This window comes from Solanum verrucosum, unplaced genomic scaffold, assembly GCF_900185275.1.
Source record: "Solanum verrucosum unplaced genomic scaffold, falcon-dt-bn FXZP01000280.1, whole genome shotgun sequence".
NCBI classification, from domain to species: Eukaryota; Viridiplantae; Streptophyta; class Magnoliopsida; order Solanales; family Solanaceae; genus Solanum; species Solanum verrucosum.
In genome coordinates, this window is record NW_026019982.1 from 1 (window position 1) to 14,454 (window position 14,454).

General features: G+C 35.8%; 2 pseudogenes; one reads left to right on the forward strand and one right to left on the reverse strand.

Moving 5' to 3' along the window:
* Positions 1-3,415: 3,415 nt before the first annotated feature.
* On the forward strand, positions 3,416-6,634 carry LOC125817439 (cytochrome P450 CYP72A219-like; annotated as a pseudogene).
* A 938-nt stretch (positions 6,635-7,572) lies between these two features.
* Positions 7,573-11,030, reverse strand: LOC125817406 (G-type lectin S-receptor-like serine/threonine-protein kinase SD2-5; annotated as a pseudogene).
* Positions 11,031-14,454: the final 3,424 nt, after the last annotated feature.

Here is a 14,454-nt window from a genome sequence, read left to right on the forward strand (position 1 = left end):
GGTAAGCAATACGATGAAAAATCCCATGACTCGCACCCCTGTGTTTACCCATGCTTCTATCCCATCATTTGTCGTATCAATCAGACTAATGAATTCAACATTTTTGCTAATAGTGCTCACCCATGATGGCTTTTCCCAACCAAAGTCGGCTTCATAGCAGAGGAATCTACACAAACTCATTTAACTCCTTTCAGGACTGATTTGCGTCAAGAGTAGAAAGTCCAGTGGTATCTTTGTTCTCCCTCAAATTCATTGCTAATAATAAAGTCGAGTCCCTTGAATGTCCATGTTTTTCTGAGGAAATACCCGTAAGAATCTTCCATATTAATGACATAATAACAACCATCACTCGAGTAGATTTCACTGTTAAGGCACTACTTGAGTCAATTTTTGCAAGGTAAGGCCTAGCCCCCCTTGCTTGCCACGCTGAGGATTTTATTTTATTATTAATAAAAGGACACTAAACACTCTGTCTAGTGGTATAAATTATTATTTTTTGGTGGAAATTGCAGAAAAAAATTTAAAAGAAGCAGGATCCAACAAATTAAAAGGTTATAAATTAGCTAATTCACCTCTTTTTTCTATGTAAAAGGAAGCAGCTATAGAAAGAAGCCTTGTATTAATTTCATGGAGATTTTTGAAAATAATTATAGCAGCAATTTTGTGTTGCAATTTTGTGTGGCTATATACATGGAGAATGTTGAATTGGGCATGGTTAAAGCCAAAGAAACTTGAGAAATACTTAAGAAAGAGTGGTCTAAGGGAAATCCATACAAATAATTACTCTATGGAGATTTCAATGAACTCACCAAAAAGTGTCATTGAAGCCAAATCTAAGCCTATCAACAAAAATGTATATTTCATGTATCCTTTATGGAACCCTCCATAGGGAGTTGAGGAGTAGTACGTATAGTCTCACTGTTTTTTAGAGTGATTTTTGGGCATTTAGAGGTCAGTTTATAGGAACTAGGTAATTTTTTCGATTTTTCGTGTGTGTTAGCCCATGAATATTTTGGTGATATGACTTCCAGATGAATATTTTGTGAAATCTTTATGGAACCCTCCATAGGAAGTTGGGGGAGTAGTACATACAGTCTCACCATTTTTTAGAGTGATTTTTGAGCATTTAGCGGCCAATTTATAGGAACTAGGCATTTTTCTCAATTTTCATTTGTGTTAGCCCATTAATAATTTAGTGATATGGCTTCCGGATGAATTTATTGTGAAACCATTATGGAAACCCTCTATAGGGAGTTGAGGGAGCAGTACGTACAGTCTCACCATTTTTAGAGTGATTTTAAGGTATTTAGGAGCAAATTTAGAAGAATTAGGTGATTTTTCTCAGATTTTCATGTGTGTTAGCCCATGAATATTTTGGTGATATAGATTCCAAACAAATTTTGCCACCTTAGCTTAAGATTAGAAGTCTCACATCAACAAAAACACAAGAGAGATATTGGTATATAAGTAATGAGGCCTTATCAACTAGTAACGCATTTTAAAGTTGTGCGGACCTAGGCCCAAAGCAGACAATATCACTAGCGGGCTGGGTCATTACAAATGGTAACATAGTCACTCCTGTGTCGGCCTTGTCGATATGAGCCAGAGTTCAACTAAGTTTAGGCAAATCCCGATAAGGTGGGGCAAACCTCAGTGCTGAGTCTATGCAAATCTCATTCGGTGGGGCAAACCTCAGCGAGGACGCTAAGTCCATAGAGGGGGTGTATGTGACACCCAGCTTAAGATTAGAAGTCCCATATCTGCAAAAACACAGGAGAGATGTTGGGTATATAAGTAAGCAGGCCTTACCAACTAGTGACGCATTTTAAAGTCGTGCAGGCCTAGTCCCAAAGCGGACAAAATCACTAGCGGGCAGGATCGTTACAAAAATATTTTTGCAAAATCTTTATGGAACCCACCATAGAGAGTTGGGGGAGTAGTACGTACAATCTCACCATTTTAGAGTGATTTTTGGGCATTTAAGGGCTAATTTACAGGAATTAGGCGATTTTTTCAGTTTTTCGTGTGTTAGCCCATGAATATTTTTGTGATATGACTTCCAGATGATTTTTTTGTGAAACCTTTATGAACCCTCCATACGGAATTGTGGAGCAATACGTACAAATTCACCATTTTAGAGTGCTTTTTTTTGGCATTTAGGAGCCAATTTATAAGAATTAGGTCCTTTACTTGGCTTCAACTTGCATTTTTGCCCTCCAACTTTGAGTGTGCACAAGTAGACACTTAAACTTGTATAAAATTGAACAAATAAAATAAAATTGTCCAAAACAAGAATCGCTTTAGAATTCAAAACAAAATATAGTAATTGTTTCCAACTACATCCTTGAATTAAAGAACTACTTTTACCTAATAGTACTCGACTCTCAAAAAACATTTAATAAATAAGGGTAACTTAGTAAACTATATTTTTACTCCCTCTGTCCAACAATAGTTGTCCACCACTGACTTTGCATACTTATTAAAAAAACTAGGGAAAATGCATAAGCACCCCCCAGCCTATGCCCAAAATCTCTGAGACACACCTAACCTTTACTATGGTCCTATTACCCCCCCCCCCCCGAACTTATTTTATATATAATTTTCTACCCTTTTTCGGCCTACGTGGCACTATCTTGTGGGCCCAGTGCATGTTGACAATTTTTTCAAGAATAGTGTCACGTAGGCCGAAAAAGGGTAGAAAATTATATATAAAATAAGTTCGGGGGGTAATAGGACCTTAGTAAAGGTTAGGTGTGTCTCAGGGATTTTGGGCATAGGCTGGGGAAGTTCTTATGCATTTTCCCAAAAAACTATAAATAGAAAGGTAATTTTACTATATCACCCTTTGAATATAATAAATACAATGTCTTGAAAAATATAATAGGAAAATGACTATAATTAATGATAAGAGTAAATTAGGAACTAAATGTAAAATTATCATTGATTTCATAAAGTAGACAAGTATTATTGGACATCCCAAAATAGTATAGTGGACAACTATTGTTGGAAAGATGGAGTATTTGCTATTTTCTTAATAAGAGTGAAACAAGCCCAATCAACACACTTATTTTGAGGCAAAAAAAGTATATTCAAAGTAATTTTTTCAACATAGGAATTTGTGCCTTTGTGTTTTGGATGAAGAAGACAAATAAATCTATTACATTTGGCTTTATTTTTCTTTTTGACTATATTTATGGACAAGATAATATATTGCTAAGATTGTGGGATTACAATATACAATCAGGGTTAGATATTATTTTTTTTATCAACAAATCAATCCAAGAAATTGATTGGCGAAAATGGAGAGGAGTTGTATCTAACAATTAATGTTATTAAGAAGATATAAATTAGCTTACTTCTCCCTCTTTTTTCTATGTAAAAGAAAGTAGCTAGAAAGAAGACTCTTATTAATTTCATGGAGATTTCTTACAACAGAATTATAGAAGCAATTTGTGAAGCAGTTTTGTTGGTAAATACATGGAAAGTGTTGAATTGGGAAATACTTGGGAAAGAGTGGTCTTAAGGGAAATCCATACAAATTATTCTATGGCGATTTGAACGAACTCACAAATAAACTAAATGAAGTTAGATCTAAGCCCATCAATTTCTCTGATGATATAGCTCAAAGGCTCATCCCGTTTTTCCTTGACTCCATCAACAAAAATGGTATGTTTCTTTTATTCTTCTTTAAAAAATATTTTTTTTCTATTCTTGTATATATCTAGTGTAATTTTTTTATAAAGAGGATTCAGTTGAATCAATTTTTGGTACCCTAGCTCCATCCATGAGTTGAAAGGGGTCGAAAACTCTCAAGTAGAAGCAGATCCAAGATTTGAAATTTTTGAATTTTATTAGGGACCTTAAGTTAATATTTAACTGGATACACAGCCAAATAATGATTGGACTTAAGTTGGAGTGTATATGTATTATGCCTTTTTTTTTCTAATCGAAAATAGATTTCTCTCAAGTAAAAGTTCTTTTGTGTGGCATGGCCCATATCCAATAGTGTTGATCACAGATCCTGAACATGTAAAGGAGATTTTCATGAAGAATTATGTGTACCAAAAGGAAACTCATCGCAATCCATTTTCCAAGTTATTGGCTATAGGTCTTGCGCAGCTTGAAAAAAATAAATGGGCCAAACACCGAAAAATCATCAATCCTGCTTTCCAAGCTGAGAAGTTAAAGGTTGTATTCACTTCAAATTCTTATTACTACTAAATTTAGAAAACATTGGTAAATTTAAAATTATGAAGTTGTCCGTTTATAACCACGTGTGCAGTCAACATCAAGGGGATTTAAAACAATGCAAGCATGTAATACCTGAGATTTGAACCTGAAAATTATAGCAATTTGAACCACCTTTTATGACTACACTACCTTACGTCAAAGGGGTACAAAAATTTATATCTATATGCCCAAAAACAATTGTTTTTACCCAATTCCAGTAGTTAATTGCTCGAAGAAGGGGTTTCAATTGAAGCCCCTTCAATATATGTAGCTCTGCTACTGATAACTAGTACTGGTTTTTGCGATTAATTTGTTTTTGTACAGCATATGTTGCCAGTATTTTATCAGAGTTGTAGAGAAATAATAAGCAAATGGGAGGAGATTATTCCAAAGGAAACATCATTCGAGCTCGATGTATGGCCAGACCTTCAATTAATGACCGCTTAAGTCATTTCTCGAACTGCTTTTGGGAGTAGTTATGAAGAAGGAAGAATAGTATTTGAACTTCAGAATGAACAAGCTGAGTATGTAACGGACATAAATCGTTCAATTTATATACCAGGATCAAGGCATAACAATTTATTTGTGAAATTTCTACATAATATGGAAAATGACATGTTCATTACGTTCTACTAAAGAGACTTTTCTTGTTTGCATTTAAATTTGGGGAAAATGCATAAGTACCCCCCCAGCCTATACCCGAAATCCCAGAGACACACCTAAACTTTACTAAGGTCCTATTACCCCCCCCCCCGAACTTATTTTATATGTAATATTCTACCCCTTTTTGGCCTACGTGGCACTATCTTTGTGGGCCCAGTGCATGTTGACATTTTTTCAAGATAGTGCCACGTAGGCAGAAAAGGGGTAGAATATTATAGATAAATTAAGTTCGGGGGGGGGGGGGGGGGGGTAATAGGACCTTAATAAAGTTAGGTGTGTCTCTGGGATTTCGGGCATAGGCTGGGGGTACTTATGCATTTTCCCTTTAAATTTGTTTTGTTAGGTTCTTGCCTACTAAAAGGTACAAAAGAATGCTGGAAATCGAAAAGCAAGTCCAAACAACGATTAGGCGTATCATCGACAAAAGATTGAGGGCAATGGAAGCAGGGGAGACTAGTAAAAAAGACGTATTAGGCATATTACTTGAATCCAATATGAAAGAAATTGAACAACACGGAAGCAAAGATTTCGGAATGACAATAAATGAAGTTATTGAAGAATGCAAATTTTTCTATTTTGCGGGACAAGAGACCACTGCAGTGTTGCTCGTCTGGACAATGATTTTGTTGTGCCTACATCCAGAGTGGCAAGCACATGCCAGAGAGGAGGCTTTGCAGGTCTTCGGAAATGAAAAACCAAATTTGGAAGGACTACGTCGCCTCAAAATTGTAAGTACTTTCCACAAATTTAATATGCAAGACAACTTAAAATAGATCAAATTTCAAAGATGAATAACACTATAAAATAAAGATAAAATAAGTATCTGTTAAATCGTCTTCCCCATCATTAATGCCAAATTGTTCCAACTGAGAGCAGATAGAACACATTTTCTATCGTCCTATTTCAGTCTCAGATGGGCAATTACTCAGAGATTAAAATATATCGGGAAGGCATTGTCAATTTTGCTGAATGAGTGCTCTCAAATGAGACTTCTTCCGGTAATAGAAAGAATTCTGATTTACATGCCTAAAAATCTGCTATATCCCTAAATATATGTTATTCCTAATTGTAATATCTCTGAAATATGCTACATTAATCTATGCTATCTCCTATCATCATTACACTAATATTTATAGTTATAACATAGATATGTACAGATATTTACAATCTGTCCAATCATGCTAACAGGCATGACATCTAAATTTTGTAAGAAGTGAACTAATTCTACTTCCAACTTAGGCAATACATTTTTCTTTCCATATATAGGTGACAATGATCTTGCACGAGACGTTAAGGCTATTCCCCCCAGTACCAACATATCGTAGAAGGAACAAACATGAAGTCAAATTAGGGGAGCTGAGTCTACCAGCTGGAGTGCTACTCTTTATACCCACAGTATTAATTCATTATGACAAGGAATTATGGGGTGAAGACGCGAAGGAATTCAAACCAGAAAGATTCAGTGAAGGAGTGTCAAAGGCAACAAAAGGACAGGTCTCGTTTATTCCATTTGGCTGGGGACCTCGACTTTGCATTGGACAAAACTTTGCAATGATGGAAGCAAAGATGGCAATAGCAATGATACTACAAAATTTCTCCTTCGAACTCTCTCCGTCTTATGCACATTCTCCATTTGCAATAATTACTATTCATCCACAGTATGGTGCTCCTCTGCTTATGCGCAAACTTTGAAATGGATGTTGCTCAGATTTTAGAAATTGCTCTTTTCCTATTTCAACATTGTAGTTTGAATTGTTATCAATGCTGTTCACCTCTTGTTAGCTGGCCCGGTCACCTTTGGGCGGGCCTTCTTTGGACCCATTTGCTTTTTAATAAAGAGAAAAGTGCCTTATGTACTTCTCAACTTTATGATTTAGTGTTGATATACTCTCGTTATAAAAGTGAGTGACTCACATATACCCCTACTGATACACAAATAGCCGGTATATCATTTTGGTCTAATGGAAGTGAAAGAAATAATTTTTTAATTTGTTTTTTTATTTGTTTTTTTTTTAAATTGGGTTTATTATTTTGATGGTCAATTTTTTATTTTCACACATTTTCAAGATCGTCAAATAGCTCATTCTCAGGTCCATTGTTGAGAAATTCAGCAAGATCTGCATCGACTCGGTTTCTACATACTCAATACCTTCATCATTGCATTGAATTGATATGTCATCTTTTCTATATCTCCCTGCTAGAGGATAAAACTTGGCTAATGTCTCCGCCAAAGAGTTTTGTAACTTATCACATCTTTCAGCAATTTTTGCCCTGTTTCACTGACTGTTCGGCAAGAAGTGGAACAGGACGGCTGAATATACAAGGAGGGCTACTTGGTCAAATAACGAAAGCTTGGTGATTATAAAAATGACTAGATCGTTGATTCAGGATGTTCCAATCACATGACGGTGATGAGAAAATTTTGATCAACTTGAGCAAATATAAGGGTGATCGAGTAATGGTGATGAAAAATAATTCAAGAATACCAATAACTAATATTGGCAAGACAGTGTTCGTGCCTCGTCATATCTCGAGACAAAGTGCAATTTCAGAATGTCTACTACATTCATGTAATTCCAAGTAGTGTTACAAATTGTTACTAACAATTAATTTGGAATTGTTGAGCACTTTCCTCCTCATTAAGGTTCATGCCAAGTCTTGTACTGAATGGGATGTGCCCTAAATTCCAAAGTCCAAGTCAAAATTGATGTTCCAATGTACAAAATATCTTAATCTTTGCCCAGTCAATATTACCATTTGCCTTTTATGCCAGGTAAGCCCATTTTCTTGCGTAATCCACCTATCCAACGATCCATTCACCATGTACTCATAGATTAGAAGCCTGTGGCTTTTTTCGGCACAAAATCCAATGAGTTTTACCAGATTGATATGGTGAATGCCACTGACTGTCTTTACTTCTGTTAAGAATGATTCCTTTACTTGACCTACACCATCCAGATGCTTCACAGCTATTTTGGTGCCATTGCTCAGTGTTCCTTCATATACAGAGCCAAATCCTCCTTTCCCGAGCTTTCTGCTGAAATCATCTGTAATTATTTTCAGCGCATTGTAAGAGAATCGAGTTAGGATTCCCGGTAAGATTGGTTCTTGTTAAATTAGGTCTTAGGCCTAACTCACACTCCAAAAGCTAGCTCAAAGGGAGGAGGATTGCCCAACCTTTAAGAAGTCTACCCATCTCATTAACCACCGATGTGGAACTTTTGTCATTCTTTAACACCCCACCTCACGCCCAGTGCTTAGCATTTGGTGCGTGGGCAATTTTTGATTTTGAGGGCCCCAACATCGGGTTAGACGGGCCCTGCTCTGATACCATGTTAAATTAGGTCTTAGGCCTAACTCACAACCCAAAAGCTAGCTCAAAGGGAGGAGTATTGCCCAGGCCTTATAAGGAGTTCACTCATCTCATTAACCACCGATGTGGGACATTTGTCATTCTTTAACAGTTCTAGATCCAGAAAATCACCAGCTTTGCGTTTCTCCGATCTCTTTTTGGAAAGAGCAGAGCAAACTGAAAGAATCAAAATTATCCTAATCAAAGTACATCCTATGATAACTTTGAAAGGCGATTTCTGTCTAGGGAAAATGACCGGTGCATTTGGGGAATTCTGCACCTTAAGAAAAGTTGTTCCTACTGCAACGTCCATGAGAGAGAAGACTTCATTCAGTAACAAACAGTTCCCTCCTAGACTCATATTCAGATACGGATCATAAACAGCAGCTTTGCAAGAACAGTTACTCAGACATGCCCTTTGGCAATCTTCAATCTTTTTCCCCTCAATCCAAAATACGCTCGAGTTTAGTTCATGACTGAACTCAAATGAAAAATATGCAGTATTCTTTAGCTCTACAAGACTATGATACTGTGAAGAGACACAAGAAATGGGCGTCAGCTCAGTGCCTCCGAGATTTGGCTTCCTCTCAGAAAATGGCCTGAAGAAGTTGACTTCAGCCGGACAAGTACATTGTCCTTCATTTGCACAAATGCTGTATCTCCCACACACCATTGGGTAGCCACAGTCAGAGAGTGTCAAAATGTCACATACCTCTTTCCAATTAAGGCCGAGCATATTATTTTCAAGGTTGTCCAATTGATATATGCGTAAATGTCCATCATGCCCAAGCTGTATGTATTGAGCTATCGATGTAGGGGGATATTGTAAAGCAGTAAGGATATGACCATCAAAACTCCAATAAGGACTATCAGGATTATCTGAAGTGTAGTAATACTGAGGTGGATCAGAATCTATGTATGTGGCCCAGCTTCCATTGAGAACAGTAAGAGAAAATAAACCTTGACTCGAATTGTCTGCTGAAACGCTTTGTTGAAGTTGCTTTTAGTTACTTTTAGCAAAATAAGTTATTTAGTTTGAATAAATTTGAATTTTGAATTTTAGTTAGTTTGTTTATGTTGTTGCGATATTTTAGGGTGTTTAAATTTTAAATTATGCAGATTATGTGTTTTATGTTAGCTATTTAAAGCCCCTCAATGCTTAATAAAATCATTGAAAGTCATTTCAATCCATTGAGAGACATTTTCAATCTTCTTGTGCTGTCCCATTTTTTAAAAAACACCAACAGTTTGCTGTTAGCTTCTGACCAGAAACCAAATTCTGCCCCGGGAGCAAACAATCTGTAGGATGATCAAAAGACTGCCAAACTGTGCGGTTGGTCGTATCAAAGAGCACGAGATTCCCCGTTTCTGCCAAGTTTAAGCCAGAAACAGATTTTCCAGTAGTATTACTGGACCAAACAAGAGTGCCATCAGAGTCTGCCAAGACCAAGTTGCAAGGTTGCATTGGCTTTCACTGGACGGTCTCGATTATCAGACCAAACTAAGTGTCCTCCCTCTATATAAATGGTCTCACCGGCGGTGCTGTTGTAGACTACTAATGAGATACCAAGAAAGCATTCTGTCGGATAGAAATTGCAAGAGAAGTCGTAGAGGAATTGTAGGCCAGTATTTCATTCCGAAGGATGGGTGTATAAGTAAGTTTGTTGATCCATAAAGTGGGAACACCGGAAATGAAATTCACTAAACGTTGGGATATAGCGAATTGAGAAGAACAGAAGACAAGATAAATGAAGAAAAGGATACGAAAATATTGTCTATGTTCTTCCATCATTGCTTTCTCAACAAAGCCAAAGCTAATAGAAAGATTACGGGTGTGTTCGGTATGAAGGAAAACATTTTCCGGAAAATGTTTTCCAATTTTCTCATGTTTGGTTGGGTTAAATGTTTTGGAAAATGTTTTTCAAATCAACTCATTTTCCTCAAATTTGAGGAAAATGACTTCCCTTCAAAACTTAAGGAAAACATTTTCCAAAACTCTCTTCCAACTTCCAATTAAAAAAAAAATTGTTGAAAAAATCAATTTATTTGTCCCTATCCTCAAACCAGCCCCCCACCCCACCCCTACCACCCCCCCAAAAAAAATTTTAAGTTTGTTTTTAAAAAATATTTTCAACTTCAAAATTTCATTTTTTCACACTACCCTTGACCCCCCCACACACACCTCTTACCCAGCCCCCTACCAGCCCCCCACTCCCCAAAAAAAAAAATGTAAGTTTGTTTTTAAAATATTTTCAATTTCAAAATTTCATTTTTTCACCCCTACCCTCGACCCCCACCCACCCACCCCTACCACCCCCCCCCAAAAAAAAATTTAAGTTTGTTTTTAAAAAATATTTTCAACTTCAAAATTTCATTTTTTCACGCTACCCTTGACCCCCCCACCCACCTCCTACCCAGCCCCCCACCCCCACCCCCCAAAAAAAAAATTTAAGTTTGTTTTTAAAAATATTTTCAATTTCAAAATTTCATTTTTTCACCCCTACCCTCGACCCCCCCACCCCCTACCAGCCCCCCCCCCGCCCACCACCACCACCCCAAAAATAATTTTAAGTTTGTTTTACAAAAATATTTTCAATTTCAAAATGTCATTTTTTTCACCCCACCCCCTACCAGCACCCTCCCCCCACCACCCCCAAAAAAAATTTTAAGTTTGTTTTTTAAAAAAAAAAATCAACTTCAAAATTTTATTTTTTCACCCCAACCCTCAACCCCCCACCCAGTCCCTACCAGCCCCCCACCCCACCCACCCCTTACCAGCCCCCATCCCCTCAAAAAATAATTAAGTTTGTTTTTAAAAAATATTTTCAACTTCAAAAATTCAATTTTTCACCCCTAACCTCAACCCACCCCCTACCACCCCCCCACCCCACCCCCAAAAAATTTAAGTTATGTTTTTAAAAAATATTTTCAATTTCAAAAATTATTTTCTACCCTAGTAAAAATAAAAGATATTTCTCAAAAAAAAAAATCATTCATAAATCAAACACTAAAAATCTTTTCCGAAAAATATTTTCTACTCACCAACCAAACATGAGAAACTAAGTCAAAAATCAACTTGTTTTCCAAGAAAACATTTTCCTTCATACCAAACACACCCTACATGTATCGGTTTATTAGTTACTACTCCCTCTGTCTTCTTCTTGTTCGTATTATGTATAAGTAGGAGTGGCAAACGAGCGAGTTGAGTCGAATATGAGCTGATCGAAAATGAGTTAATAAAAATGGATAAAATACTCTGTTCGACTCATATTTTAAATGGGTAAAAACGAGTTCCCCAATGGATAATATGGGTATCCATATTTACCCATATTATTATAGGGATCATGTTAAAAGCTTCAAAAGCAAAAAATACTCTTCAACCCACACCCCCACCCCACCTCACCCCATCCCCACGAAAAAAATACTTAGAACTTTTAAATTTAACCTGCCCACCCCCATCCCTACCCCCAACTCCAACGCCTCAAAAATTATTATTTTTTACTACTCCGACTCCCCCCCCCCCACGAACCCACCCACCCCCAACCCCAACGCCTAAAAATTAAATTTATTTTTTTACTACTTTGATCACCCCACCACCACTCCCCCCACCTCCCCAACCCCCAACCCCAACGCCTAAAAATTAAATTTATTTTTTTATTTATATTTTTAAAAGAAATTAAATTTATTTTTACTACTTTTATCACTCCCACCACCACTACCCCCTCCAGCCCCCCCACCACCCCCCTTCCCCCTATTTTTTTACCACCCACCTCTAATCACTTTTCTTTTTTTATGAATGAACATTTTTTACCCATATTACCCATTTAACTACCCACTTTTAAATGGGTATTTGAGTATGACTCGTTTTTACCCATTTTTGGGCAAATTACAGAAATCACATATTTTTAAGGCAAAATTACAATATATTCCTTAAAAGTTTATCATTATAGAAATCCCTCAAACGGATACAATAATATAAGCGCTGATACATTAATCTGATGCGCGAGATACATTAATCGTTAATTAAGATACATTACATTTTATACATGATATACTAATCTGATGCGCTTTATGAGGGAATTTGGAGATTTGTAAAACTTATAGGGGATAATGATAATAAGTAAACTAAAAGGCGGGATTTCTGTAATTTTTCCATGTTTAAATAAGTTGGATACCCAACCCATTTAAAATGGGTAAATATGAGTGGATACACATATTAAATACCTATTTTGCCACTTCTATGTATAAGTAATAGATAAGTATCAAAAGCACACTTAAGTTAAATTAATTTTAATCTCATATTTAAACTATCACTTATTACTTTGAGAATGCTCTCTCTATTATTTAATAAAAACCTTGACACATGACGACATTCTTCATGGATAAAATATTCCACCTTGACAAAAAATAAATAATACATTATTAATATTAATCAAAAATTAAAGATTAAAGTATTACTATCCCCTAAAAAAATGTTTTTTTTAAAAATAAAATTTAAATTATTTTTCTTACTCCACTTCACCACCTCCTCCCTGTACACCCCCTACCCCCTCCACCCCATAATCTTATTTTTTTTTAAAAAAAATCTTTTATAATATATTTATAAAAATATTTTACATTTTATTTTATTAAGTTTTTACCACTTAACAATCATTATATTTTAGAAATTGCAGGTTCAAAATGTGTATGTATTATTGTTTTACGTATATATCTATTTTCGTGTTAAAAATATTGAATTCGGTTGTTTTAAAGTGTTATTACTTTCCTAACGTCTGTTCCTGTAACACTCATTTCATTCACTCAAATGTTCACATGTGCAACAATCCGTAAGTAGATAATCATGTAACGTTTACATGTCAATGGCTTTCATTTTATTATTTTAACAGCAATGTTACAAATTGTTACTAACAATTGACTAGCAAGTCATGTCACCTTTTTTTATCGAAAACAAAGTCATGTCACTTTCCTCCTCAATCAGGTTTAAGTCAAGTCTTCTTCTGAATGGGACTGGCTATTAATTATTGTTCAACTGTACAAAATACGGTAAAACTAAATGGCACGATGGTTTTTTTTGTGGCACGACAAAGGATAAAAGACCACAATACCCTATTGGCTATAAAACCATCTAAATTTTCCTCCAAAAATAGAATCATCTTTGACCTTCTTTTTTTTTTTTTAAATATCTTTACTTTCTCTTTTACTTTTTTCATTTTAGCTCTCAATCTAGAAAATGTTTTTTAGTTTTCTCATGTTTGATTGACTTAAATATTTTGGAAAATGCTTTTCAAATAACTTATTTTCCTCAAATTATTTTTTTTTCCTTACCTCACTCCGTACCTGACCCTCACCGTTCAAAAAAAAAAATTAAAAACTTATCACATCTTTCAGCATTTTCTGCCCTGTTTCACTGACTGTACGGCAAGTAGTGGAACCGCTGAATATACAGGGAGGGCTGCCTGATCAAATAATGAAAGCTTGGTTGGTGATTATTAAAATGATAGGTAGTTGATTCGGGATGTTCCAATCACATGACCGGTGATGAGAAAAATTTGATGAACATAAGCAAATATAAAGGCGATCGAGTAATGGTGACGGAAAATAATTCAAGGATACCAATAACTAATATTGGCAAGACAGTGTTCGTGCCTCGTCATATCTCGAGACAAAGTGCAATTTCAGAATGTCTACTACATTCATGTAATTCCAAGTAATGTTACAAATTGTTACTAACAATTAATTTGGAATTGTTGAGCACTTTCCTCCTCATTAAGATTCATGTCAAGTCTTGTACTGAATGGGATGTGCCCTAAATTCCAAAGTCCAAGTCAAAATTGATGTTCCAATGTACAAAATATCTTAATCTTTGCCCAGTCAATATACAGAGGGACCTCAAAAAACTTTTTCAATGTGCTATTTTTTTTCAAACTTAATTGACTATGAGTGTGTTTGTGTGGTCGGTACGAAGGAAAATACTTTTTAGGAAAATAATGGGGTTGGGCTCTATCTTTCCACTGACGGGACCATTTTGACCATTTCCAAGTTATAACTTTCAATATTGGAATTTGATGATTTTAATGTTGGCAAGTACATAATGCGGGTTGGATAAAGGGAAATGGGTTAGGAGATGGGTCGGGTTTTATTTAAATAGGTCGAGTGTTAATTAAATATTGAGTCTTTTTAATTACGTGAACCTCTAATAAGAGGGCACG